The following is a 27,826-nucleotide window of genomic DNA, read 5'->3' on the forward strand; positions in this document are numbered from 1 at the left end:
GCCAGGCCTGAAAAGATCTGCATTCCATGTGCACCCGCCCAGGTGTCCCCGCTGTGTAGGACACCCGGGACAGTCGGGGGAGAGGATGGCCCATTCTGCAGGTGTTGGCCAGCTGCTCTGCCCGGTCTCTGTCTTTGCATGAAAAGCCCATGAAGGAAGTGCGGGTGGTGGCACGGATGCAACAGCCCCCGGGGTTGACCGCATGGATCTCCCTGCCAAGCCCATCTGGCGCCTGCCGCTGCCCAGGGCTCAGACCACCAGCACCCAGACCAATACAGAGCAATGGGCCCCCAACCAGCCACCCAGCAGTAAATAGGTCTGTCGGACCTCACTCAGTAGATCTTACCCTGGGTGTGGCTTTCCTTCCCTGCCCACCAGGAAGACCAGCCCGGGACTTACCAGAGTGCCCTCCCCACGGTTACACTAACCCACCCGCAGCTGCCTCTGACCGAGGCACCAGGGAAGGGCGGCGGGGCCTGACATCCGCGGGGCCTCTGAGTCTTGGTGGCATCCGCTGTCCAGGAGGCAGAGAGGAGGGACGGTCAGGTAAGGAGCCCAGGCTGCCAGCGGGGAGGATGCACCTTGAAGGCGCAGGCTCTGTGCTCCCCGAGAGGTTCGTAGCCAGCCGCCAACCAGTAAACGGTACTGGTTTTCCTGTGGCCGGAAAACTTGGGCTCAGGACAAAGTGGGAGAGGCCCCCTCGCTCCCTAAGGGTCCTCCTTGGCTCTGTGCGTGTGCAGCTCTGGGAGCCGCTGGTTCCTAAGTGTTGGTGTGGGGGAAGGGATTCATTCCCGGGGGACATTTCGCCCTGTACCCAGGGCTTCATGAATGGGACTGACCCTTCCTGCTGCCGCCCGGCTCCCTGCCTCTCCTCCAGCGACTGGGAGGAGTGGGTGGTATTCTTCCCACCCCAGGGATGGGCAGCAGGGGCGGTGACGCTGGGATCCCGGCGCCAGCAGGCCCCGGAGGCGCGGCTTAGCTGTAGATTTGTGGATCTGAGTCGCCGGCAAGGACATGGTTTGCTCCACGCGAGGCTGCAAAAGCTCCTCTCTGCCAGGGCGGAGAAAGGCGGCATCTGGAGATGGGAAGCCGCGAGTTAATGGTTAAAACACCCACGTGCCGCGATCCCATGCTTCTTCATGGCTGCTAATCTCCGACACGAAGTGTGGGTGAGTAATTCTCACCAGGTCCGGCGCCCGGGGCCGTGCGGGCCGAACCGGGCCGGCCTCTCCCCTCCCCCCGGCCCCCCTCCCCCGGCCCCGCCGCCGCAGCCGGGTTATTTGCAGCAACGCGGTTGGTTTCCCGATCTTCATAGACCCGCAAACGCGCTCCTTAAAAGAACAGGATGGGCAGAAGAGGAAAAGACGAGGTGGGGCCGGGGTGCCGCGGGGCCGCGCGCCAGGGCGGGGAGGGCGGGGAGGGCCGGGGTTTGGGGCGCCCGCCCGCCCGCCGTGACGCGCGCCCCCCGCCCGCCGCAGCGCCGCCGCAGCGGCTGAGCCGGGCCGTCGGACGCCGCCGCCCGGAGCCCCGGAGCCGCCCGCCCGCCCGCCCGCGGGGAGCCTCGGTGAGCAGCCCCGGCCGCCCGCGGCCCCGGCCCCGCGGCAGCCCAGCCCGGCCTCCGCGCTGCGCCCGCTTCTGGCACCGTGCGTCCCTGGCCGAGGCGCGCTGGGCGGCGGGGCGGCCGGGTGGCCGGGGGAGGGGGGGGTGGCGGGGGGGCAGCGCAGGCTCGTCCCCGCTCGCAGCCCGGAGATGGCTTGGGAGTGGCCCGGAGGTGGCCCGGGAGTAGCCTGGAGGGGGCTCGAAGGTGGCTGGAACTGGCCCGGGGGTAGCCTGGAGGTTGCTGGCGCTGGCCTAGGGGTGGCCTGGGAGTGGCATAGGTGGGCTTGAGGTGCCTCAGGGTTGGTGGGAGGTGGCCCAGAGGTGGCCTTGAGGTGACCCGGAGGTGGTCCGGGGTTGCCCGGAGGTGGCAGAGCGGCGGAGGGGCGGAGGTGGGAGAACAGGGGTCCTCTCTGCCTCTCCAGGCGCCCCCCGCGGGTCATCGGCCCCCTCCCTGGCTCGCGCTTGTTTCCTGGGAACCGGCGGGGCGCGGAGGCAGGGGCACCGGCCTGGGCGCGCGCGGGGACTGGGCCCTGACTGTGCGCGCAGGTGCTCGCGCCCGGGGACTTGCGCCTCCGGGGCCGCGACTCGGAACTTCCTCGTCGCGAACGGAGCCGCCGCCCTCAGGAAGGCGCAGCCTTTGCGATTTTTGCTTTTAGTTTGATTTTTTTTTTTTTTTTGGTGTGCGTGTGTATGTCCTTTTTTTTTTTTTTTAAATCTCACACGTCCCCGTTCGCGGGGGTGGCAGCGTAGATGCCCAGAGAATCAGAAGCTACAGAATAAAGGGATTGACTGGGTGGCAGGAGTCAGAGAGGAGGCACCGGCCTCCACAGTTTTCCCCAAAGAACCTGGACGTCCCTTTGACCTTGCATCGCGGGGTGGAGCGGTTGGCGTTCCCAGCAGTTCCTTCCTGAGGTACATCATAGGTCTGGATGCATTATTCTGCTCCTGCAGTGAGGGAATGGTGCAGGCGTCTCTGTTGGGTGGTGTCTGCAAATACAGGGAGCCCTGCTCGGACCGGCAGATCTGACGTGCAGAACAAGGCCGTATGGGAAATGCCCTCTCTGCCTTCGCTGCCCCTGGGGGAAGCAGGGCTCTGCGTGGTGCCCAGAGGACCACTCTTGGAGGCTGCTCTGCCTTGGGGAGGGTGGAGGGAGACGGTGCCAGGTGTCTGCGAGGGCTCAGGACTAAAAGCCAGGACAGGGGACCATCCTAGCCTTTTGTGCCTTTCTGAAGGCTGACTGTGCTCATGGATTAAGATGCGACTTGGCCGCCACCTGCAGGGTCCCCCCCAGGGTCCCCCCCCCCCCGTTAATGGCAGATAGAGCCCTGCTTACTTGCTTGTGAACGAGGAGCAGAATGTCTCCTTTAGAGTGTTTGCTGGAGGCACCGACACAGCATTGATGTGCTTGCAGGTGGCAGCGGCATCGCAGTCAACAAGTTTTAGGGTCTGAGGTTTTGGTTTACATTCATGATACTTATAAGATCTAGGCAATTGTGAACCATGGCATAATGATAAAAAAAAAAACAAACCTTACAAAAAAGATAAAGATGACATCCCCCTGTGGCTCAGTGGGGTATGGATCTGGCGTTGTCACTGCAGTGGCCTCGGGTTCCTGCTGTGGCTTGGGTTCGATCCCTATCCAGGGAACTTCCGTATGGCATGGGGCGCCCCCCCAAAAAAGAAGAAAAAGATGAGAAAGAGAAATTTGTGATAAAAAGTGACCCATTACAAAGCACCTGCTCTGTGCCAGGCACGCTTCTGATTTCTCTACCTGTGTTAAGGTGTGTAGGTGTGGCCCTGAGAGGAGGACCAGGCTGTAGGAGGCCCAGGTCAGGCCTGAAATAGAGGTGGCACTGGGGAACCAGGCTCGGAACACATCCTCAAGGAGCCTGCAAGGGAGGAAGGGCCAGCCTCGAAGTGACTCATCTGGAAGTGAGGACCCGGAGACCCGGGCGGGGAGGTCCTTGTTCTGAGCCCCAGAAGAGCGAGCATCCCCTGGCTCCTCCCCTGTTAGAGATTTTTTTTTTTTTTGGTAAGTTTTACGTTTAACTAGTTTTAGAGTTACAGAAAAGATGCAAAAAGAGCCTGGAGAACTGTAGGTTTCTCTGGCGTTAACATCTGAACCATCCTCCTGGAGTTTGGGTCAGAACGAGGAAGTTAATTAGCATTCACGGGACCGCGGCCCCTGCTCGCTCCCCACCAGTTCCCACTGACGCCGGGACCCCACGCTGTCCTGCCTCCTTGCGCTCTTCCGATCTGTGAGTCTCTCCTTGTCTTTCATGGCTTTGATGCTTTTGAAAACTAGGTACTGATTGGGCGTTTGACCAAATGCCCCTCCGTCGTCTGAGGTTCTCTGTCTGGGAAGGAGGTTATGCGGTTTTGGCCAGATCCCTGCCCCCACCTCGCAGCGCCCACGTGCCCATCGTCACGAACCGCGTGCCCACGGCTCATTGGTAGTGACATCAGGCTGCGTCGCCAGGTCCTCCGCTGGGAAGTGGCTGTCTTTCCATTTGTAGACATGGGGCCTGCTCCTTGATGCCTCCCTGGCGGTGCCAGTGTCGCGTTGTCACGGCGGCGTTTGCTGTCGGAGCTCCCGTGCTGTCTTCCCTTCCTCATTGCCGGTTGCCGTTGTCCCGGCAGAGAGGGCCGGGCCCTCCTCGTCCACGTCCTTGCTTAGTTGTTCCTGTCGGGAGGGACCTGTGGAATCAGCAGTGACAATATTCAGTCCAGCCGATGGTTCCGGTTCTGGCTCCAGGGACAACCCCAGAGCGCCCCTCCGCTGCTGGGCTCTCCACATTTTCTTTTTCTTTTTTTTAGGTTAAAATATGTATATCTTTTTCATTTTCTCACTTTCTGGAACCACAAGACGTTCCAGGCTTGGCTGGTTCCAAAACCCTTGGTTCCTGGTTTCTTTCATTGAGGTTTGTTTCTTTGTTTTTAGTGTCTGCTGTTGTTTCTCTGCTTCTGCGTTGGTTTTAAATGTCTGGTCCTAGTCTGATTCTTTTTGGGGGGAGGGGTTGATTTAATTGCATTTTTTTTTGGCCGGGGATCGAATCTGAGCCACAGTAGCAACCGGAGCCCCACTGCAGAGTCAATGTCAGATCCTTAATCCTCTGCGCCACTGGGGAGCTCCCACAGCGTGCTGGCAGATGCCCTTATAAACTGAAAATGATCCCCACAGCAGCATCAGCTATTCTTTCCATCTTGTCACACGGTTGCTCTTTCTCTTCTGTGGTGAGAACACTTGCAGTCTGCTCACTTGGCAGACCTCTGATGGGGTCTGGGCCCTTTGGTTCCATGAGCCCCTTCCTGAGTTGCATGAGGAACCCTCCTGGCCTTCATTCCTGTACCAAGCATGGCTTTCGTCTTTCGGTGGCCGTCCACTAATTGGTGCCAGCCCCACCCCCTGGCCTCCCTGCGCTGGGTGGGGGCTGGGAGCAGGTGGGGGAACTCCTGGCATTTGCTGAGGTTTCTCCTTTGCCTCACAGAGCAGCTTTGCCTGCGTCCGGGTCCCAGCCCTCCTCTCCTGTGTTTTCTTCTGTGCCCTTTTGATGGGACCCCGATGGTCTCAGCCTCCCGTGCTCTCTGCCCTGAGAGACTCATCTCACGCCCACTCCGGGCAGCCGGACCCGCCACTTCCCCTGGAAGCCCCAGGTCTTTCGGTGGGAACTGTTGTCTAAAATCCCACACAGCCTGTGCCGGGGGCTCCTGCTACTGGGTTGCTCACGACTTCCCAGACTTTCAGAGGACAAGACTGGAAACAATTCTAACACCAGATGTCATGGTTTTATACCAGAAATTTAAATTCAAATTTAAGGCTGTGAATTATTATTTCTTTCATTTGGTATTTGTCTCCTTTCTCTCAGGCTGGGATGCTTGGCTCCTGATGACATTTGTAAGGTTACTTCTTTGCTTTGTTCTATTAGTTTCAAGATAATATCAATATGTTAAAACATTGTGGTTGGTAAAAAAAAGTTTGAGGATTTCCTTGTGGTGTGTTTTTTTTGCATTTCTTTCTTTTTTGAAATGAATATGATTACTTTGTTGGAGACGCAGTTGACCGCAGAGATTTTTTTTTTAATTTATTGAAGTCTAGTTGATTTACAGTGTTGTGTTGATTTCTGCTGTATGGCGAAGTCATTAGCTGCGCACGTGCGCACACATATATTCGTTTTCATATTCTTTATTTTATTTTATTTTATTTTTCGCTTTTTAGGGACTCACCTGTGGCATATGGAGGTTCCCAGCTAGGGGTCCGTTCAGAGCTACAGCTGCCGGCCTACACCACAGCCACAGCAACACCAGATGTGAGCCACCTCTTCGACCCACACCACAGCTCACAGCAATGCCGGATCCTTAATCCACTGAGCGAGCCCAGGGATCAAACCCTCAACCTCATGGATCCTAGTCAGATTTGTCTCCACTGCACCATGATGGGAACTCCTTTCATATTCTTTTCCATTATGGCTTATCAGAAGATACCGGATACAGTTCCCTGTGTTTAGGGAACAGCACGATAGGGCCTTGTTTATCCATCCTGTGCGTACTCATTTGCATCTGGTAACCCCAAATTCATAGTCCACCACCCCTCCACCACTTCCTCCATCTGCCTTCCCCCGGCAACCACAAGTCTGTTCTCTACATTTCTTTGTGTTTTTAATTCTCTAGGTTCATTGGTTTCAATTTATTCTCACATTGTAGAAGTTGCTTTGGGGGAGTTCCGTCGTGGCTCCGTGGTTAACGAATCCGACTAGCATCCATGAGGACGTGGGTTCAATCCCTGGCCTCACTCAGTGGGTTAAGGATCCCCTCTTGCTGTGGCTGTGCCGTAGGCCGGCGGATACAGCTCCGATTGGACCCCTAGCCTGGGAACCTCCATATGCTGCAGGTGTGGCCCTAAAAAGACAAAACTAATGAAGAAGTAAAGAAAAGAAAGGAAAGAAAAAAAGCGATGGCTTTGCTCTTCTGTCCTGTTGATGCTGAAACAGACTGAAACAGACCCGGAACCAGGAGCAGAAGGGCTTTCGGAGCAGACCAGCCTCATCTTTGGCTTGTAACCGGCTCTCTCTTCCGTTGGTGATGGGTTTAGGGCTTTTGACGTCGGTTTCCTTTCCCGGCCACGGCGGCAAACGCCCGTGTCTTCCCTCGTCCCCTCCCCTGCCTAGCGAAGGGGCGGCCTCGGCCGGGGCCCCGAGGCGCTGCTCGTGGGCTTCCTCGGGGCTGGGTCTCGGCCCGTCCTGTCCCCGTGCGGGCTCTCCCTCCCTGCGGGTGGGTTCCCACCCGTCCCAGGCTCTCTGCCCGAGGACCTTTGGCTGCTTTCTGGTCTTTGGCCGCGGGCCGCGGGTCTGCACGAGGGGTCCTGTCCACTCAGGGTTTTCGTGTATTTTCAAGCGTGTCGTGGGCCAGCGTCTTATAAGTGGGCTTTCTAGGCCGAAAGGACAGTGCGTGCGTGGCTTTGCCCAAGTGCCCCCGGGGTGGCCCTGTCCCGCGGCCCGTCCTGCCTGCTTCCACCACCTCCCAGGCGACAGTGTCGGCACACTGGGGGGGGGGGTCCCGGGGCGGGGGTGGCCATCGCCGTGTGTTTGTGTCACGTCTCTCTCACTGGGGTGGAGCTGGGTGGCGTCTCGTCTCTGGGGCTCTGGGCCTCGGGTTCCACGAGGACGGGGTGTTCGCGCCTCGGGCCGGGTTTCCGCGGGTCTCTGGGCGGGTGGGGCTCTTTTCTCCTTGGTGTTCTGGGTTCCTGGTATCTGAGCCCTGACCTGTGAGAGCCGCGGCCCGTGTCCCCCGGTCTGTCGTGCGCGGTTAATGTGGCTGTGGGAGCGTCGCCTCTTGTCGTTGGCTTCTCCCCCACGTGCCAAAGCACCTGCTTGCCCTTTGCCTGAGGCGGACACGTCCCACCCAAGCCTCTGCCTCGGGGAGGCGCCCCCGGCGGGCTCCTGCGCAGGGTCCCGGGGCAGGGGCGGTGTGGGGAGAGTGGCCGGCAGGTCGAAGCCCCTCCTCTGGAGACTGGGCCCCGTTGGGGCTTCGACGGTGACGCCGGGAGGCACCCGGGCGGGTGGCAGTCCCAGATAGGCCCCTTGGAAGCCTTGCCCTCGGGACGGGTACCCTGGCCGCCCAGCTGCCCAGCCGCCCTGTGTAGGAAGCTTCTGGAGGGCCTCCTGAGCTCGCAGCCCCGGCCCCCTGCGCACCCCTGGCAGGGCTTGGCCTCCAGCTGCGCTCAGCCCACCCTCCTGACCACACAGCCCCCAGCGAAATACGGGTTCTAAGCCCGCACGTGGCAGGGGCGGGGGTCGTCTGTTGAGGCAACAGTTGTGATGGGAGGCGAGACAGAGCTTTGTCGTCTTTTCGTGGAAGATGTTTTGGTTTTTTGGGTTTTGTTTGTTCCTTTCATTTGGTTTTGGCTGTGCCCATCGCATGGGGAAGTTCCCTGGCCGGGAATCGAACCTGTGCCACAGCGGTGGCAATGCCGGATCCTTAACCCGCTGAGCCAACGGAGAACGGCCCTGGAAGACGTTTTTAATTTGGTTTTGGCTGTTGCGGAGTTTTGTTTTCTTTTTCTGGTCGCTCCGTTTGTGTTGAGAGGAAATTGGGGGAGGTTCCAAACGACGCGGGCCCTGCCCCTTTGCCTGCAGCTCAGAAGCGTTTTTCTAAATTCCCACCTAATGGCTCCCCTGATGGATTCGGGGTGAAATCTCTTGCGCTGTCTCTCCGGCTGTCGCCCCCACGTTCCCCCGCTCCTGCCTGCCGTGCAGTGACCCGGGCTCTTCCTCTCTTGTGTTTAAGCGCCGCGTGTTCTGTGTTCTGCTGTTTCCTGGTCCCCGTCGGAGAACAGGCGGAATTCACTTCTCAGGGGCTGCAGGGAAGCCGGACCCGCCTCCCACTTAACACCGGACTCGGGCGGCTCCTGCCCGCCCTGACTTGCCTGCTTTGTGTTTGGCGTCTCGTTTCTGCTAGTTTACCGCGTGGCACTGCCGGACCAGTGTCGGTTTTACCATCTTGGTTTCCCGTCTGCCCACGGTTAGCGCCCTGGCCGTCTTTCCGTTCTTTGGGCTCCGCGTGGGCCTGGGCAGACCTCTTGCCGCCTTTGTGGGGAGCGGGCACCCACGCTCTCGGGGCCCTTCTCCCTCTTTCTCATCTCCTGCCTTCCTTTCCTTCTCCTCCTTCTTTTTTTTTTTTTTTTTTTTTTTTTTTGGTCTGAAAAGTTTTTTTCTTTCAAGAACGAGGGTGAAATATATTTTTACTGGGCATAGAATTCTTGTTTGACTGGGTTTGTTTTTTTGTCTTTTTAGAGCTCCACCCTCCGCATGCGGAGGTTCCCAGGCCAGGGGTGGAGTCGGAGCTGCACCTGCCGGCCTCCAGCACAGCTCAGAGCAGCGGGATCCTGAACCACCCTGAGTGAGGTCAGGGAGCGAACCCGCATCCTTGTGGTTCCTCGTTGGAGTCATTTCTGCTGTGCCACTCGGAGACTCCCGGCAGGTGTCTTGCGGGCTTGTTTAACCCTTTCTCCCACTGCTGCTCTGACGAGAAGTTAGTTGTCAGCCTCACTGTCTTCGCTTTGAACAGAGACTGTTTTCTTTTTCTCTTTGGCAGATTTTACTATTTTCTCTTTGTCTGTGTTTCTTTTTTCCTCGTGTTTCATTACCATTTGTCTTGATTTTGACCTGCTTTGTATCGTTGGATGGCTGTCTGTCATCAAGGGCAGAGGCTTCTCGGTCGCATCTGCAAATTTGCATCCAAGTTTTTCCTCTCGTTTTCCTCCTCAGAGACCTTCCCATGCTGTCTCTCTCCTCTGTCTTGTGCATTCTGCCCTTCCTGGGGTCACTTCTGGGTCATTTCTTCCCAACTGTCCTCCAGATAACCAGTCCAGGCTGTTGCTTGGGATGCATTGTGTCTTTTTTTTTTTTTTTTTAATCTTGCAGCATTTGCAGCATATGGAGGCTCCCAGGCTAGGGGTCGAATCGGAGCTGTAGCCACCGGCCTACACCACAGCCGCAGCAATGCAGGACCCGAGCTGCCTCTGCGACCTACACTGCAGCTCACGGCAATGCCGAATCCTTAACCCACTGAGCAAGGCCAAGGATTGAACCTGCAACCTCATGGATCCTAGTCGGATTCGTTTCCGCTGAGCCATGCTGGGAACTCCTCCGTTGTGTCTTAACTCCAGTCGTTGTATTTGTTTTCTAAAGGGCTCTCTGTCTTACTCAGGTTTGGGAAGTCATGTTGCATCATCTTCTACCCCACAAAGTTGCATCAAGCTTGTCACTTGTTTCTTTAAAGAAATAGAAGGAGCCCGTCACAGGGCACTAGGGGTGGGGGGGGTGGCGCCCGGGGACTCTGCTCTCTGCTCCATTGTGTCCTGAACCCAAAACTGCTCCAAAAAGCAAAGCCTGTTTAAAAATAGAAAGAGCTGTTGTTTCGTACATGGTGTTTGCTAATTCCCGTCTGAAGGTCGTGTGGGTCTCTTGCTATTTTTTAAACTCAGTTCTTGCTCATGTGCTTGGTGCGCTGGCTTCCCTGGTGTCAGTAGCTGCATGTTAGTCATTGCCCTTTAACCATTGTCTGTGGGTCTCTCTGAGACCTCGGGGGAACAGCCCTTCTCAGACAGGGTCACCTGTGCCCCTGGCGGGGCAGCTGGGCACCTGCTTGGCACCACTGCAGACCACTTCTCCACCCCGAGGCCCCTGTTCCACTCTGGGCGCACCTGCTCCACAAGGGCTGCCTGTTGGCCCCACTCCTCAGGGCTGGGGTTTTGGTGTTTTTTTGTTGTTTTCGGTTTTGTCTTTTTAGGGCCACACCTGTGGCATATGGAGGTTCCCAGGCTACAGGTCAAGTTGGAGCTGCGGCCGCTGGCCTACACCACAGCCACAGCAACACAGGATCCGAGCCTCGTCTGTGACCCACACCACAGCTCATGGCAACATGGAGCCTTAACCCACTGAGCGAGACCAAGGATCGAAGCTGCATCCTCTTGGATGCTAGTCAGACTCGTTTCTGCTGAGCCACGATGGGGACTCCAGGACTATTTTCTTCCCCCTTTTTCTTCTTCTGCCACTGCTGCTTCCCACCATAGCAGCCTTCTCTTCGGCCCTGTGGAAAGGCGTAGGGGATGCAGGGGTGAGCACAGCTCTTGGAGAGCCCTGGGGCTTAGCCCTTCGGTCCCAGCTTAGTCCTGGGTGAAGCCCCACTGGGGCACGTGTTCTTTCGTGTCCCCTCCACGGGGGCTGATGTCTTTAGGCTTGTCCCCTCCACGGGGGCTGATGGCTTTTGGTCTTTCCATAATCTGCCATCCCTCTGTCCAGGCCGCCCTGGGACTTGGCTTCTCAGGGTCTTCGTGGCCTTTCGGGGAAGGCGCGTGAGTTGCAGGGGAGCCAGCCTGCCGCTGCCTGAGGAGCCTTCTGAAACGTGGAGTGTTGCACACCGCGTGGAGATGTTGCTTTCTGTCCAGAGTGGAGCCGTGGGAGCAAAAAGCTGACTGTCTTTTTTTTTTTTTTTTTCCTTTGGCTGCACTTTGGATGCAGAAGTTCCGGGGCTGGGGGTGGAATCGGACCCGCAGCAGTGACGATGCTGGATCCTTAACAGCTAGGCCACCAGGGAACTTAAAAAAAAAAAAAGCTGGCTGTTCAAAGTAGGACTGCAGCCTTGAGGCCACGTCGTTGCGGTTTTTCAAGGTCATTTTTGGAACGACCATGGGTGGACCAGGGGACGGCCATCCGTGAACTTGGAAGAGCATGTGGGCTGAGGCGTCTGCACCCTGAAACAACCTCTAACCCCAGTGCCCAGTGCCGGTGTCAGCCACGACTCAGAAAGCAGCAGACCAGTTGGGGGGGGGTCAGTTAAGGTGGAGGGGCTCCCTGGGAGAGGCCTGCCGCCTTTCTCCCCTGAAAACCCTCCACCAAGAATTTATTTATTTGTATTTATTATCATTATTATTGTCTTATTAGGGCCACACCTGTGGCCTACAGAAGTTCCCAGGCTAGGGGTCAAATCGGAGCTACAGCTGCTGGCCTACACCACAGCCACAGCAACGGGGGATCCTTAACCCACTGAGTGAGGCCAGGGATCGAACGCGAAACCTCATGGATGCTAGTTGGGTTCGTTAACCACTAAACCACCACGGGAACTCCCACCAAGAATCTTAGCGATGGGTTGTGTGAAGCCACCGTGGAGCTCCCTCTGTGGACAAGCTCAGGAAGTAGCTCTGGGGTTAATGTTTCTTGCAATTGGTGGTCGCAGGGGGTGCAGAACAGCACATAGGGGGCTGGCAGACCCGGAGGCAGGTGATTGGGCTGATGGGCAGGCGGGCGGGTGAGTCCAGGCAGAGCCCCCACTGGGCAGCCCAGCCAGTGGTGCAGGCCTGCAGAGCTGATGCCCAAGCCAGGGCACCGCAGCCGCCACTCAGGCCTGGTCAGCTGCCCCGCGGGCGGTCAGGGAGCTGTCACCTGGGGGCCCGAGAAGGAGCAGCGTCGCGGAGGGAGCCGCCCTCCCTCACCCAGGGTCCCGCACCCCCAGGTCGGCTTGGGGGACGGGGGACCCCTTGGGGCGCTGCAGGGTCCCGGCTGCCGTGGGGCTCACAGGGCAGGCTTCTGGGCACCACCGGCCTCTCTGTTGCTCCTGATTCTCCGGGAGGCGGTGCACAGTCTTGCTCAGCAGCAGTGGCTCTGCTGTGACCGCGTCCCCAGGAGTCGTGCGGGGTCACGCAGGTGGCCGTGCGTGCGGGCGCCTAGTCGCGAGAAGCCCCCGCAGAGCAGTTGGCTCGACCAGTGCGTGAAGCAATTCAAGTCCAACACCTTGTTTTAGGGCAGCAGTTGGGAAATGGAAGCAAAGCAGGTGTTGCCAGGAAGCCCACAGGCCGTGGGGGGAGCCGCCGGCCCGCTGCTTTGACCACGGCCGCTCTGCCTTCTTGGCCTGCAAAGAAGTGCCCTCTGAACTTGGGGCCCTGGTCGGCGGGGGCCTGAGCTGCCCCCTCGTTCCTCTCTGCCCCCAGCTCTGCAGCCCGCGGGGTCCCTCTGTGCCGGCCAGCAGCGGACCTGGCCTCCCCTGGGGGGTCCTGGCCTCAGACCCCCACCCCTCGCGTCTCTCAGACGCCCCCCCCACTGATGCCCGGGCGGCATCACACCCACCTCTCTGCTGCCACTCCCACAGGCCCTGCACACACCCCCACCGCACGCTTTTTCCGCTGGGGACCGTGGGTGGCAGTGCCCTGGGCTGCCCACCCCTGGTGGCATCACCTGCCCATCACCTGCTTGTTTGCGGTCAGTCAGCGCCTGTCTTTTCAGAAGCCCGGCTCAGAGTGAGGTCAGAGGGGGTCAGAGCAGGGTCAGAGCCAGATCAGAGCGAGGTCAGAGAGGGGTCAGAGCGAGGTCAGAGCAGGGTCAGAGAAAGGTCAGAGTGGGGTCAGAGCAGGGTCAGAGTGATATCAGAGCAGGGTCAGAGTGAGGTCAGAGCCAGATCAGAGCGAGGTCAGAGCGAGGTCAGAGCAGGGTCAGAGTGAGGTCAGAGCCAGATCAGAGCGAGGTCAGAGCAGGGTCAGAGCGAGGTCAGAGCAGGGTCAGAGCGGAGTCAGAGCGGGGTCAGAGCGAGGTCAGAGCGGGGTCAGAGCGGGTCCGAGTCAGGTTGGCCTTGTCGCCGGTGGGCGAGGTGACTCTGAGCCTCTTTCTCACTCGGGAGCCCGGCTGTGCTGGGCCAGGGCGCTGCGGGCAGGGCTGCGGGGGTGGGTGGGGGCTGGGCAGACCCGCAGGTCCCTCCAGTTTAAACGCAACTGCGCACAGCCCTCCCCGACCTGTTCCTGCGGAAAAACCGCCCTCGGGGGGCCTCGCAGTGTAGCTGCTGCGTCCATGAGGGTCTGTCCCGGGTGCCCCGGTCCTTTGACACCCCGGACGCACCCCTTCTTCCCCCGCCTCTCTCTTGCCTCCCCCAACCCCCGACTGGTAGCCGCTGGTTTGTTCTCTGTATCTGTGAGTTTGCTCCTTTTTTGTTTTATTCACTAGCTTGTTGTCTTTTTTTAGATCCCGCATGAAAGTGTTATTATAGCGTGTTTGTCTTTCTCTGACTTACTTCACTTGGCAAAATGCCCTCCACGTCCGTCCGTGTTGCTGCAAATGGCGACATTTCATCCCTTTAGTGGCTGAGTGGTGGCCACTGCTGCACGGGCCGTCGCCTTTACCCACGTGTCCACCTGCGACCCTGCTGCTCCCCGACCCTCTTGTCTTGATCCACCGCAGGGGCCTCATCCACCAGCAGTGGAGCCTTCACCATGCTCCACGGTGAGCAACCCACTTCTGGAACCCTGCCCTGGGCTCCAGAACGCTGCCCGCCCTGGGTACCAGGAGCCCGCCCTGGGTACCAGGAGCCCCCGAGGCTGCCCTCTGCACCAGTTCTCTCGGTGAGGTCCTCCCAGCACCCACCCCCCACAAGGCAGCCCCAGGACAGGCCCATGTCGGGGCGGGGCCCCAGGGAACAGGAACGGGGGGAGCGAGGCAGGGATGGGAGAGGCCCTGCAGCCGGTGTGAACACTTCGGGGTGTGACCCCACTGGAGCCGAGCTGAGGAAGGACAGACGGGGGCTTGCGGCACCCGGACGCGGCCGCACAGGGCGGTGTCAGGACCGAGTGGACGAAGCCCCGTGCTTGCACCTGCGCCCGCACGGAGCGCTGGTGGCCCCATCCACCAGCCGTCGTGCGTGTCCTTCCTGGCCTCTTCGTGACCTCACCCGCGGCCACCTCCTCCGCCTCCCCGTGAGGCTGGTGGTAGGGCCTGGCGCTGGGCGCCGGTGGCGGGAACAAGGCAGCTGTGTCCTGTCTTCGTACCATGAAAGGGGCGTCCTCTCTGGTGCAGCCTGGTCACCGCCCCCCCGCTCCCCAGCGTGAATGCGCCTATTCTTTGCTGTGGCTTCTGAGGACACACGTCCGTGACTGCCCAGCACGGGGTGCTGTGTTCACTTGCACACGGGCGCTGAGGGGCAGGGACGGGGCGGGGTGATGTCCCAGCCCGAGGACCCCCTCAGGCCGCCCCGGGGCCGGCTGGGGGCCCTGCCAGACCCCTCCTTCCAAACACTGCGTGGAAGCCCGGCCGGCCCACGCCCTCCCCTCCGTTCTGACCAAGGGCCCAGCAGGAGCCTGGGGCTGCCTGTGGTGAGTGCGCTTCGTCCTTGAGACTCGGCCGAGTGAGAGCCGCAGGGCGGTGGCCGTGGGCCAAGGTCAGGGCCGCACACGGGACTGACTTCAGGTGCAGGGCTTCTGGGGGCGGAAATGCACGCAGCGCCGAGATCACTTCTGCTGTGTGGTTAGCAGGGGCCTGGCCGGGTTCCTGCGGGGCGGCCCCAGGAGGGCCGAGGGTGGGGAGGCTGGGGTCCGCCAGGCCCGGCCTCCCGGGGGCCCCCAGCTCATGCTCCGGAAGTGAAGCTCAGAGCCCAGAATCCTGCAGGCGAAGCCGCAGAGGCCTTCCTGCCACCGTCCTCAGGGACCCGCGGGCACACGGGCTCGTGTGCAGAATGACTGAGAAACCGGCTGCGAGAAGCAGTGTGTGGGGCCGCGCGGGTGGTTGGAAAATCGCGTGAGGTCCCCGTAGCGGGCGCCCTCGGAGACAGGGCTCTGGGCCCGGACTCTGCAGACGGGCGCCCGCCCAGCTCCCCGGCGCGGAGGGAGGCGGGTGGGGCCCTGCATCTCTGCACCCACAGGCAGCCCAGTTCTCCAGGTGCTCGTGCCCCCAGGCTCTTACACAGGACGGAGGTGTCGCTGGACGGGGTGGGAGCAGCGCCAATTCGGAGCAGTGGTTGGCGCCGCTGCAGCGCCTGTGCTGAACCGGCTTCGGCTGAGCCACCCCCGCCCCGTCCCCCCGCCCCGTCCTCCTGGAGCGGGGCTTCCCCCCGACGGCCTTTCCTCCGGGGTGTCGGGTGCCTCGTGGCTGGGGGCCCGGTGCCTGCAAGAGCACCTGCCGCCTGGGAGGCTGAGTCCTGTCCTCCACGCGAGCTGACACTGGCCTGGCCGGGAGTCCGCTCCTCCCTGGCTGGAGGCCACTTGAGGATGCAGGTGTGACTGTCACTTGTCCGGGTCAGGAGAGGTGCTGCAAACACCAGGGTCCACGTGTTTCTAGGTAAAGGGTGTTGCAGTCGGTCCCTGTGGCCGCGGCGGACGATCCGCCGTCCTGGGGAGGGGCCGGGGCCCCCCAGAAACACACCTCGCCCACCCGCTCGCGTCGCTCTGGACCAGGGAGCCCAGACCCCCGGCAGAGGGAGGACCGGGTTTCCAGCACCCAGCGCTGGGGACGGGGGGTCCACACGCGGGAGGATGAGGCTGGGCCCCCACCTCACGCCGCAGACAGAACTACCTCCACACGCGCTTGGAGCCGGGGTCAGGCCACTCTTCCCGCCGTGTGGACCCGCGGCTCAGACCCGGGACAAAGGTGACTCTACCTCGGAACCGAGGGTGCTGGGAAGTGGACATTTTAAAGCTTTCCGTGTCAGGGCAGAGCCGCTGCCTGAGAGGGGAAGGGAGTCGCTGGCAAGCGGATGATGGAGGCAGTGGCCCTGGGTCGCACCCCCGGAGCTGCACGGAGGCGACGGAGTTTCCCCGCTCAGTTTACTGGGGGGGGCGGTGGGGGGGGAGAAAGAAGGAGGGAGGGGGAGAGAGAGGGAAGGAGGGAAGGAGAGAGAGAGAAGGAGGGAGGGGGTAAGAGAGAGGAGAGAGAGACAGAAGGGGGGGGGAGCCAGAAGAGAAAGCTCCCCCCCCACCTCCCGCCCTGGGGGAGGGGGCTGTGAGCCAGGGCTGCAGCTGCTGGGGTGGGGACGGCTGCCCAGGGCCAGAGGCGGCATCTTCACGCCACGTGGGAAAGTCTGCTGGAGGGAACTGTGACCAGGCCCTGGCACAGGGCTCAGACCCCCTCTGAGGATGGACTGAAAAGAGCTGCCAGCACCAAGAGGTGACCGCCAGTGCCGAGCCGTGACCTGGGCCCTTGTCTGTTTCCGGGTGGGGAAAACAACCTAAGAAGACTTCGAAGAGGCGAATCTGTGCCCGTCCCAAGGTGGAGGCTTGGCGTGATGTGACCCCTCTCCCCGCCAGGAGGAGTGGGAAGGTGGGTCCAGGCAGGTGCCCCTGGGTGGCGTGGGGCAGGGGCAGAGGTACACGAGCCGGTCGGAAGGACAGGGAGAAGCAGCACGATTACGCTAACAGGTGCAGTAAAGCTGTTTGACAAATGGCAACACCCATTCACAATAAAAAATAAAAGAGCACTTAGCGAACTTGAGCACAGATAAATCCTTTAAGCCGATAAGCGGAATCTACCCAACGTGATAGGCGGAGGGGGACCAGGCAGCTGTCTTGGAGAGCACACGAGAAAGATGCTGTACTATTGCTTGTCCCTAACGGGGCGCAAAAGTCCCACCCAGCCTAAGAACACAGGACAAAGAATGCGAGAGTCTGAAGGCTGGACTTTCTCCAGAGCACGTAGAAAGGAGCCAGCACGTAGAGATTTCAAGGGGTTGCTGGCACCACGTTGATATGAAAAAATCGGCAGGCTCCCTGTCAGCCCCCTTCTTGCTGCCTGTTTGAGGACGGCCGCAGTAACACACACAAGTACCTTTCATGAGAGTAACACAGATAGTTGGCACCTAAGAACATATTGAAATTGTGCGAAAACCTTTTGGAGAAAATGATACCATTTCATTGCAAAACCTTTTTAAAAGTCCTAAACAAGTGGAGCCCTGTGCTGTGTCCTGTGTAAGAAGATTCAACGGCAAAGAGGTCACTTCTCCCCCCAGTTAATCGCCGAGGTCAATGTAATTTCCACCAAAATCCAAGCCCGGCTCTGGACGAGCTGACAAAGAAGAATAACAGTTCAGTAAAAGCCGCTTTGAAGAAGGACGAGGCCAAGGAGATGAGCTTTGGGACTGAGAATGACAGAGACCAGCCCCAGGGCACAGACCGCCGAGAGTCCCAGGCTCAGCCCCCAAATGAATAAATTGTGTGTGTGTGTGTGTGTGTGTGTGTGTGTGTATGTTGTTGTGATATGTGACAGTAAATTGTTATCTATGGCAAAAATAACAGTGATGACAATGAATACATATATATATCCATTGTTACAAAACAGTACAATTCGGAAAGATGGTGAGCAAAGGTCAAGTCACCGGACAGCCCGTCCCCTAGAGAAAGAGCCAGTCGGTGCTTTCAGACTATTGGCTTTTTTTTTTATTACTCAACTGAATCGATCACCTCTGTGGTTGTATAATGATCGTAACAACCTGATTTCACAGGATTCCCACCCCACAGCCCAGGCACATCCCCCGACCCCCCAAGCTGTCTCCTCCAGAGACCATGAGTTTTTCAATGTCTGTGAGTCTATTGACTTTTCCGTGAAGGCGACACACACACACACACACACACACACACACACACACGCACACTTATTTTTTCCCATTTTATTGTGTTAAAACACACACAATGTTACATTTACCCTCCAAGCTCTTTTGACGTGTGCGCTGCCTTGGCACGAAATGCATCCACCCTGTGGCGCGTCCGTCACAACCATGGCCTCCGAGGCTCTTTTCATCCTGCAAGAGGAACCCCCTGTACCCCCCGCCGGTAGCGCCCCAGCCCCTCCTCCCAGGCCTAGGAGGCGGAGTCTGCGTTCTGTGTTGTGATCTTGACTCTCTCGGGACCCCTCGTTCGGGGAGTTTTACAGCGTTTGTCTTGTTTTTGGACGGTCTCCTCGCATGACAGCCTCGAGGGCCGCCCCGTCGTAGCAAACGGCAGGACGTCCTGCCTTTGTGAGTGATATTTGATCGCACGTGTCCATCGCGCTTTGCTCAGCCTTTAAGCACCTCGGGACCCTGGGTTGCTTCCATCTTCTAGCTGTTATACACCTCGGAGCGCAGAACACACATAGGCACGTCTCTTTTTTTTGAGCCACCACACCCGCAGCTGGGGAAGGTCCCAGGGCAGGGGTCGAGCCCCACTTTTGGTTCTTTTGTGTATAAATAAGCCCAGACGTGGGGCTGCTGGACCACGGGGCGATTCTACTTTCTGCGGAGCCGAGCGGCTGTTTTCCCTTCCAGCCACGTGCGCACAAGGGCGCCGCTGTCTGCACAGCCCTGCCGCCGCTGGCCGCTGTTTTGACTTGCATTTTCCCCGAGGAGCAGTGATGCTGAGCATCTCGCCGTGCGCTTCTTGGCCGTTTTGCTGTTTCCTCTGGAGAACTGTCTGCAAGTCCTTTGTCCGTGTTTTGGAGCTGTGGCCTAAGAGTTCTCTGTATACTCCACGTACTAATCCCTCCTCAGAAAGGTGATTTGCAAATACTTCCCAGTCCATGGGTTGCCTTTTTACTCTGTGGATAGTGTCTTTTTTTTTTTTTTTTGGGGGGGTCACACCGAGGCAGATGGAAGTTCCCAGGCTAGGGGTCGAATAGGAGCTACACCACAGCCCCAGCCATGTGGCTCCTTAGCCCACTGAGCAGGGCCAGGGATTAAACCCACCTCCTCACGGATGCTAGTCGGGTTTGCTACCCCAGAGCCGTAGCGGGAACGCCAGCCGTGTCTTTGAGGCACAAAGACGTTTAACCTTCCTGAAGTCGACTTGTCGATTTTTCTTCTCACTCTGCCTTTGGTGCCGCATCCGAGAAGTCATTTTTAAGATCAGCGTCCTGAAGCTTTTGTCCTGTTTTCTTCCAAAAGTTCTCTTGTTTTAGATCTTACCTTTAGGTCCTTGATCTGTTTTGAGGGAATTTTTGTCTGCTGTGTGAGGCGAGGGCCCAGCTGCACCCTTTGCAGGTGGACACCCTGTTTTCCCGGCACTTTTTGTGGAAGACGCTGCCCTTTCTCTGAACGGTCTTGGCTCCCTGGTCCAGAGTGACGCGTCCGGGTGCAGGAGGGTTTATCTCCGGGCTCTGCCTTCTCTTCCGTTGGCCTATTTGTCCTTAACGCACACGCTTACTTTCAAAATTAGACATGTGAGCACATCCTGCACACACACACGTTGCAGCTGGCTTCGAAAAATGTTGATTACGTGTCGGGAGCCTAAGGCCGTGTCCTGGTACGTGTGCGTCCCTGTTTATGTAAATTGTCTCTTGGACATTTAGGAGGCTTCCCGTTGCTCACTGGTGGGTTATGGGCACGTTGTCACAATCGTCCTCAAATGGGCTCTACTTAGGGTTCTCAGCGCCGTGCCTGGCACGGGGTCAGTGGCAGGAAAGGCGCGTGTTCAGCAGCCTCTGCGCAAACGCCGGTACCAGTGTCACTTCCTTAGGACACGTTCCTAGAAGTCACGTTTCCGGGCTCGAGCAGCGCACCTGCTGCCCCCCTCACCTGGCTGGGAGCTGCCCTGAGAAGGGAGGTGGGGCCTGGGCAGACCCCACAGACGGCGAGTGCTCCTGTTTCAGGGCCCAGCCGTGCCTGGGCATCGTGTAGGGTTTGGATCCTGGCTCCAGCCCTGCCAGGGGGGTGGCCGCGGCCACATCACCCGACCTCCCCTGGCCGGCAGTGTGGCTGCAGGGTCTGTCGTGCAGGGCCATGATCGCAAGGCCGTCGGGATCCCAGTCCTGTCTCCTTGGTCAGCTCAGAGGAGCTGGACTCCCAGGGCCTCCAGCGTGGAAGTCGGCTGGGTTTACTGAGGCAGCCCCTGCGCTCATCCGTGCATGGGTGATGCTGGCCTCCTTGGAGTCAGGCTGTGTCTTGCTTCCCCAGAGATCAGTGCATGCCAACCCCCTCTAGCCCCTCACCGTTAAAATAAAAAAGCCCTTGCAGCGGAGTTTCATTCATGTGACTGAGTCAGAGCCGCATAACCGCAGAGGGGGTTCTCTAGGGGACCGAGGACCGGAGGGCTGTCCCAACGCCCCGGAGGCGGAGGGGTGCCCCGTGGCGGGGGTCCCCCATCCCGTGGCGCCCACCTGGCTTCTCCCGGAGGGTGAACACAGCAAAGCCGCCTTCGGATGCCCGTCTCCACGGCTGAGCCCTCGCAGCGGCAGCGCCTCCGCTTCCCTCCCCACCCGGCGTCGTCCACGCAGCCTCCAGGCGGAGCGCTAGGCTGGAGCCGCTGAGCAGCGCTGGGCCCGCGAGCCTCCCGACGGCGGCTGCTTAGAGACGCAGGCAGACGCTCCCTCCCCCGGCCGCGGCCGCCGCGTGGTAAATTCCATCGGAGAAGCGGCGGCGCGAGCGCTTTGCTGAGTCACAGAACCGGGAGCGACTGGCGGAGTGCGGCCGAGCCGAGGGCGTCCCGGGCGGAGGAGCCTCCCCGGGGCAGAGGCGCCCGGGCCCGAGGGGCTGCGGGAGTAAGTGCTTCTGGCTCGCGGCTGCGGGGGGTTCGCGGGGGCTTCGCGGGGTCTGGGTTGGGCACAGGTCTCCCCGGAATCGGCTTCTGTATTTGCCGTGTGCGCAGACGTAGCCAGAGGCTCCCGGGGGTGGGGCGGGGGCTGTGCCATCTTCTGTGTGCCAAGGACCTCACCGCCCCGTTTCACACCCAAGCGCCCGCGTGCGTTTGGGGGAGGGCCGGGCTCGGCTGGGGAATCTGGGTTTTTCTCCTTAAACCCAGGATTTGTCTGATCCCTGCTCTGCGCTGGGGCTGGTTCTCACGCAGCCGTGGGGCGGAGAGAGGCTGGGCGTGGTGAGAACCGGGCACAGCCCGCAGGCCCCGCGGGGCCCCGTTCTGCTTCCAGCTGGTTTCTGTTTTAATAACAGGCGTGTTTACGCGCCCCCGCCCCCTCCCTGGCCCGCCTTTGGTGGGGTGCTGTCCTCTCCTTAAACCTTCATCAAGAATCTCAGCTGCCCATCGACAGACTTCACTTCCCACGCTTGGGGCTCAGGTGTTTGGAGTCACGGCAGCTTCTGAGCTGATTTCCAGCGCTTTTCCTTGAAGGAGGCGGGTGTTTCTCGTCATGCCCCAGTTTCACCAGTTCACAGAAAGTTGGGGTGCATCAGGGTGGCAGGCTGTGGTGGACAGAACACCCCGAGGAATTTGACGGCCCGTGAATTACTTTGATCGGAAAGGGATGTGGGTGAGATGAGCTGTCGCTGTCAGTGCGCCAGGCGGTAGGTGCTTTTGCTGCTGCCTCGGATCCTGAGTGTGGGGGGACCGGGCTCTGTCCAGTTCCAAACCCAGATCGGAGCTGTGGACCTAAGCCTGGATGGGCTCGATAGCAAATGCTCCCTTATTCCGAGGGGCGGCACGGCAGGAAGGTAAAGCCGGCCGTGGCACAACCTCGGTTTATCCACGGCGCTGCCAGCCAAAGGCCGGCCTCCGTCAGAGCTGCCCTGGGGACTTCGGGGCGTGGTTGAGTACAAGCCCCGCAGAGGATGGCAGCTTCCTCCCTTCGAGGGCTGAGGGCACCTGCCTGGGTATCTGGGCCCCTCCCTCGTCTGGGGTGACTAGAGGGCGTGCCTGATATTACATCCAGGCCACACGCCAGCTCCGTTCCTGTTGCCATGGAGACACCCGGGAAGAGCCGCTGCTCTGAGGTCCTGTCCGACAACAGGGGCCAGCGGGCGGGAAGGAGGGGGATTCCTCTCCAGCCCCCTCGTCGGGGAACTAGCCGCCCTGAGCTGGCGACTGTCCTGAGGGTGTTCTCGGGGGTTGACCTCGACCGCGGGCTTCCGTGAGCTGGACCGATGCTGGGTCTCTTTGGTTTTCCTTGCTCCTTAGTTTCTAGACAGTGACGCCCGACGTGAAGTGGGGGTGATGCTCGCTCTGCATTCGGACCCAAAACGGCCCCGTTAGCCCAGGGGTTGAAGAGGTCCAGGGCTCGGCCACAGCGACCATGTATCTTTTGGGACTGACACCCCCCATCCTCTTCCTTGAACCTGGCGGGTGGGTTTCCCGTCTCAGAAGCACTGGTCTCAGCGCCGCAGACCAGATGGGGCCCGTCCTGCTTGTGGAGGGACCCCCCTCCCCCAGCCTCCTCCCCGAGGGCCCCCAGGGGCTGGGCCAGGGCTGGCCGCCCCTTCTGACCCCTCAGGACGCCACCCCACAACAGACCCTAGCTGCCATTTTCCAGGTGGCACAGCCGACAAGCTGTGGTCGTGGGGACCACCTCGGGGACATAGAGGCCTGGACCCAAGGACCTCCTGGCCTCAAAGTGAAGCCGGGCCCCAGGCTGGCAGCGGGAAGGCAGCCCACGCCAGGATTCTGCCCCCCTTGGGGAGGCCCTGGAGGTTTGCAGCCGAGGGACTCTGTAGATCAGGCACCTCCCGGGTGGGTGGTCTCCGGGTATGGTGTTTAGCTGTGGCCTGTCCCTGCCCCTGTGGCATCTGGCGCTGTGGGCTGAGCTGCGGCCCCTCCTGAGCCCCGGCCACCTGGTGGGGAGTTGACCCCATGTGCCGTGGACTTTGAGGAACCCCCTGGGTCTTACTGCCTGCGGAGGGCTCTGTGTGAGCGCCCAGCGGGGGGCTGGGGGGCTGGTGGCCTGGAGGGGCCCGTGCCTGCGTCCTGCCCCGGTCCACCTGGCCACCGCTTGGTGTCACGCTGAGCTCCGTCCTCCGTGCTCCCCGTGGCGGGGGAGGGTCAGAACGCGAGGGCTTGGGAACCGTCAGCCCCACACCCGGGCCCCCCACGGGCCCCTCCTCAGCGCCGAAGTCTTTGGAAACAGACTCTAATCAGGAAGACGTGCACTGGTCCCGAAGCACCAAGGGGCATGTGCCCCCGTTGGGCACCTTCAGTCTGAGGTTCATCTCAGCGCGGGGCCCCTGGGTGTGGCAGCTGCTGATGCAGTTCAGAAGTTTGTTTGTTTGTTTGTTGTCCTTTTAGGGCTACACCCGCGCCACATGGAGGTTCCCAGGCTAGGGGTCGAATGGGAGCGGCAGCCATCAGCCTACACCACAGCCACAGCGACGCGGGATCCCTAACCCACGGAGCAAGGCCAGGGATGGAACCTGCATCCTCGTGGAGGCCAGCCGGGTCATTAACCGCTGAAGCCACGGCAGGAACTCCATTTCCGAAGTTTATTAAAAAGCAAAGGTGGGGAGTTCCGTTGTGATGCAGCAGAAATGAACCCACCTGGTATCCATGAGGATATGGGTTCGATCCCTGGCCTCGATCCGTGGGTTAAGGATCCTGCATTGCTGTGGCTGTGGTGTAGGCCAGTGGCTGCAGCTCCGATTGGACCCCAAGCCTGGGAACCTCCGTGTGGCGCGGGTATGGCCCTAAAAAGACAAATAAATAAGTGAAAAGCAAAGTTGGCTTGTGCCGTGCTCTGCTCTCAGGGCGGGAAGAAGGTGAAGGCCAGACAGGACGGTGATGACGCTGGGCGGGGAGCCCGGTAGCTCCGGGTGCTTCCCGAGCCCTTTGCTAACCCGCGTCCAGGTGGCGCGCGTTCGCTGAGCCCGGCACGCGGGCTCCTGTGGGCTCAGGCCTGACGGGCTGCAGGGGTGGGGTCCCAGCCAGCGTGGAGTCTGGCCCCACTGCAGGGTCCCCCGCCACCAGCCCCGGAGAGAGACTGGCCGACGGCTCCCCTGCGGTCGCTGTCCCCTTCTCCTGGCGCCCGCGTGCTCCACCTGTGATCCGCCGTCTAAACGGCGCTGTCCTCCTCTGAGAGCGCGTCGCACTTGCCGTCCGGGTTTCTACGTCCTTCCGGTCACCCACGGCCACACGTGCCCTCTGCCTGGTGGGGCAGAGCTGGCTGCCCCGGGAAGGCCTCTCGCTTCCTGTCATTCGTGCATGTGTTATTATTTCCTGCTCATCCGGAGCAGGAACCCAGCTCTGAAGCTGGCCCAGCCTCTGCCTCTTCACATGTTCAGGGCTGTTCGTTGGATGTAGGAAGAACTTTGTGCTCTCGGCTTTAAAAAGTGCCCAGAGCCTCCGGGGGCATCCCTGTCAGGGCGGGACCAGCGCTCCGGGTTGGGGCAGTTGTAATATTTGCTGGAGGAAACCTGGAGAAGACAGAGCAGGTGGTGGGAACCAGAGCCCCACCTGCCACTGACGTGGGAGGTGAGGTTTCCTCCCCGTCCCACCCCCTGGCTGGCCAGCATCGGCTCCGTTACCAGCCCGCAGAGCCGCTCAGGGTCTTTTCTGGGCACTGGGGGGACATCGTGGTCAGGGATTGAACCCACATCCTCAGGGGCACTATGTCTGGTTCTTAACCCACTGAGCCACAACAGGAACGCCAGGATTCGGAATGGCCTCTTTGGGATAGAATCTGAGATATGAAATTCCTAGTTGGTAGCACTTTGGAGCTCCCGCTATGGTGCAGTGGGTTAAGAATCTGGCTGCAGTGGCGTGGGTCGCTGCGGAAGCCTGGGTTTGATCCCCAGCCCAGTGCAGCAGGTTAAGCCTCCCACACAGCTGTGGTGTAGGTGGCAGCTGTGGCTTGGATTTGATCCCTGGCCCAGGAACCTCACTTTCTACACGTGTGGCCGAAAAAGAGAGAAAAAGCAGAGCACTTTAGGATTTAAAAATTCATATTATCAGAGTTCCTTTTGTGGCTCAGCAGTAACAAATCTGACTAGCATCCATGAAGACATGGGTTTGATCCCTGGCCTCGCTCAGTGGATTAAGGATCCAGCATTGCCCTGAGCTGTGTTATAGATTGTAGACACGGCTCAGATCTCGTGTTGCTGTGGCTATGGTGCAGGTAGGCAGCTGTAGCTCCAATTCGACCCCTAGCCTGAGAACTTCCATATGCCATAGGTGTGGCTCTAAAAAAGCCCCCCCCCAAAAAAAATCATATTATCATATTGCTTTCCAAAAAAACCACTCTAGTTAACCTGTCTCATCAATGATACCAAAAGCAACCGATTAGCACATTCTTTATGGCTTTTAACCTTCCTTGTGTAATGTTTAAATATGATGCGTTTGACAGTTTGCACCTGCCAAACCATCGCTGCTGAGCTTCTTTTTCCTCTTTGCTTTCCTTCCCTTCTCTGCGCCCCCCCCCCCGCCCCCGCAACCACCCAGCGCCTCCCCAGGCAACCTCTGATCTCATAGTACACAGTTAATATTTTCTGGAATTGAGGGAATTCCCACTGTGGCTCAGCGGTTACTAACCTGACTGGTATCCGTGAGGATGTGGGTTCGATCCTTGGCCTCGCTCAGTGGGTTAAGGATCCAGTGTTGCTCTGAGCAGTGGTGTAGGTCGCAGATGAGGCTTGGATCCTGCATTGCTGTGGCTGTGGTGTAGGCCAGCAGCTGTAGCTCCAGTTCGACCCCTAGCCTGGGTACTTCCATGTGCCGTGGGGGCAGCCCTAAAAAGTGAAATAAATAAAATAAAATAAAATAAATTTTCTATAATTTCACGTAAATGCAGTCACATAGTGTGGTTTAGTTCAGATCTTTTTCCACTCCGCATAATTTTCTGAGATTTATTGTTGCGTGTATGAATAGTTAATTATTATTATATGTATATTGTTTATTGTCTCCAGAGATTTTACTTCCACGTGTGTTAGAAGCCCTCTGGCACATTGTTCCAAGTTTCGCTTTGAATACTCTGTTATCTTTTAAAGGGACGGAAAGCGAGGAAGGGTCTAACACATACCCTCGTCTTGACTGCTTTGAACATCCTCCATTCCCTTGCGTAGAGTCCGTTTTTTTGTTTTTTGTTTTTCGGCTGTGCCCTCGGCCTGTGAAAGTTCCAGGGCTAAGGATCGGACCTGCGACACAGCAGACAACACCAGCTCCTTAAGCGGCTGAGCCGCCAGGGAGCTCTGACTCCGTTTTCTAACAGATGCCATTTCTTTGGCCCGAGCATTCCTTTTGCATGTTTGATGGTGCAGATCAGCCGGCAGCAAATACTTTCAAACGTTTGTTTGTCTGAAGTGGGAAGGTCTGTGGGGTGACAGCTTTAATAAAACATAGCTCGCGATTCGCAGAGCTGGGCAACTCTCACCGTGAATTTCCCTTCCCCCGGAAAGAACGCCTGTGCCTTTAGCAGCGACTCCCCGGCCCGTGTCGCAGCCCATGGCGACCGGGAGCCTGCTTTCTTCCACCGCAGATTCGCTGGTTCTGGGCCTTTCCTGTACGTGGGATCACACGCTGTTTGGCCTTTTGTGTCCGTCTGGCTTCCTTCGCTGAGCATCGTGCTTCCGAGCGGCGTCCACGGAGTGGCCGTGACATGCTTCCTTCCTTGTCACCGCTGAGCCGTCGATGGCCCGGGACTGCCGGGACCCCAGCGGACGGGTATTGGGATGTTTCCACTTTTTGCCTTTACGGCTCCGAGGTCTGTGTGGACAGATTTTTGTCAGTTCTCTTGGGCGTATCTCCAGGGTGGCGTTCCTGGGCCACACGGTAACGCTGTGTCTGAGTGTGTGAGGCCCCGCCGGGCCGCTGGCGGGAGCAGCTGCTCGATTGTACTGTCCCAGCGACAGGGTGGCCCAAGGGCCCCGACTGAGCCACATCCTCGCCAGCACTTGTTCTCTTGCGTTTTCTGTGGTTTGCTTTGGTTTTGACACTGGCCATCCCACCCGAAGGGAGGGCGTCCGTCAATTCCCGCATTTTCGAAAAGTGCACTTGCAGAGCCCAGGATTCGGGGTTGGCAGGTGTTCTGGTTTTCGTGTTGGGCTGGGGCTCGAAGCTGCCCCACGCATCCGAGGTGTCCTGCCGTCGTCTTGCCTGGTTTCTGGCAGGAAGCCTAATGCTCGCCTTCGTTCTCTGGGCGCCCCTTCCCCAACCTTCCTTCCTTTTAGGATTTGTTCTTTACTGTGGGTTTTCGTCAGTGGGTTATAATATGTCTGGGTTTAATTTGTCTTGGCTGCGTATGTGTGAGCTCCTTAGGCCTCTGGTTTGCTGTTTGGTGGATTTTGCGCAGCCCTCTGTCATTCTGTTTGCTTGCACACTTCCTCCCCGTTCTCTGCCTCTCTTTGCTCCGTGACCGTCGGCGCGTCCGCTAGGCTGCTGGCCGTGCCCGGGTTTCGAGGCTCTTTGTCTTCGTGATTGGCACTGAGAGCTTTCCCTCGGCCTGGGCTCACACTCCCTGCCGTTCCTCGGCGCCGTCAGGTCCACAGATGAGCCGAACCATCCGTCACCTCCGCTCCCGGGTTTATTTATCTCGTGTTGTCCGTGCGCCTTTCTCGCAGGTCCGTCTCCACTGTTGTCCATCTCTTGACCCGCCTGTCCGCCTGTCCCACTAGGTGCTAAATGTATTGATCAGAGCTACTTAGATCTTCTGTCTGGTAGTTGCAACAATGTCGCGTCTCTACTGATGGCTTTATTTGTTGACAATATGTGGTTTCCTTGCTTTTCTCTGAGTCTTGTCATTTTTTCATAGTTTTGTCTTTTGAGAAAAATTAAAGTGTAGGAGTTCCTGTTGTGGCTTAGCGGAA

General features: G+C 59.1%; 1 protein-coding gene across 41 annotated transcripts in view; it reads left to right on the forward strand.

Annotated features, from left to right (window-relative positions):
* The first annotated feature begins 983 nt into the window (after nt 1-983).
* JAKMIP3 (Janus kinase and microtubule interacting protein 3) overlaps nt 984-27,826 on the forward strand; it is a 103,433-nt gene continuing 76,590 nt past the window's right edge. For 17 of the 41 annotated variants that reach the window (XM_013981817.3, XM_084995367.1, XM_084995368.1 and 14 more), the window contains exon 1: nt 984-1,169. The gene's annotated coding sequence lies outside the window, so the exon portion shown is untranslated. Of the gene's footprint in view, nt 1,170-1,260; nt 1,370-1,471; nt 1,565-14,413; nt 14,730-20,338; nt 20,854-21,178; nt 21,611-27,826 lie in introns of those variants that run through there. The other 24 variants (XM_084995364.1, XM_084995372.1, XM_084995373.1 and 21 more) reach the window with 5 other exon arrangements.

The sequence above is a fragment of the Sus scrofa genome, chromosome 14 (genome assembly GCF_054392235.1).
Source record: "Sus scrofa isolate SSC_HxYL_T2T_F1_AM1 chromosome 14, Sscrofa_HxYL_maternal_Yorkshire_Landrace_v2.0, whole genome shotgun sequence".
Lineage (NCBI taxonomy): Eukaryota > Metazoa > Chordata > Mammalia > Artiodactyla > Suidae > Sus > Sus scrofa.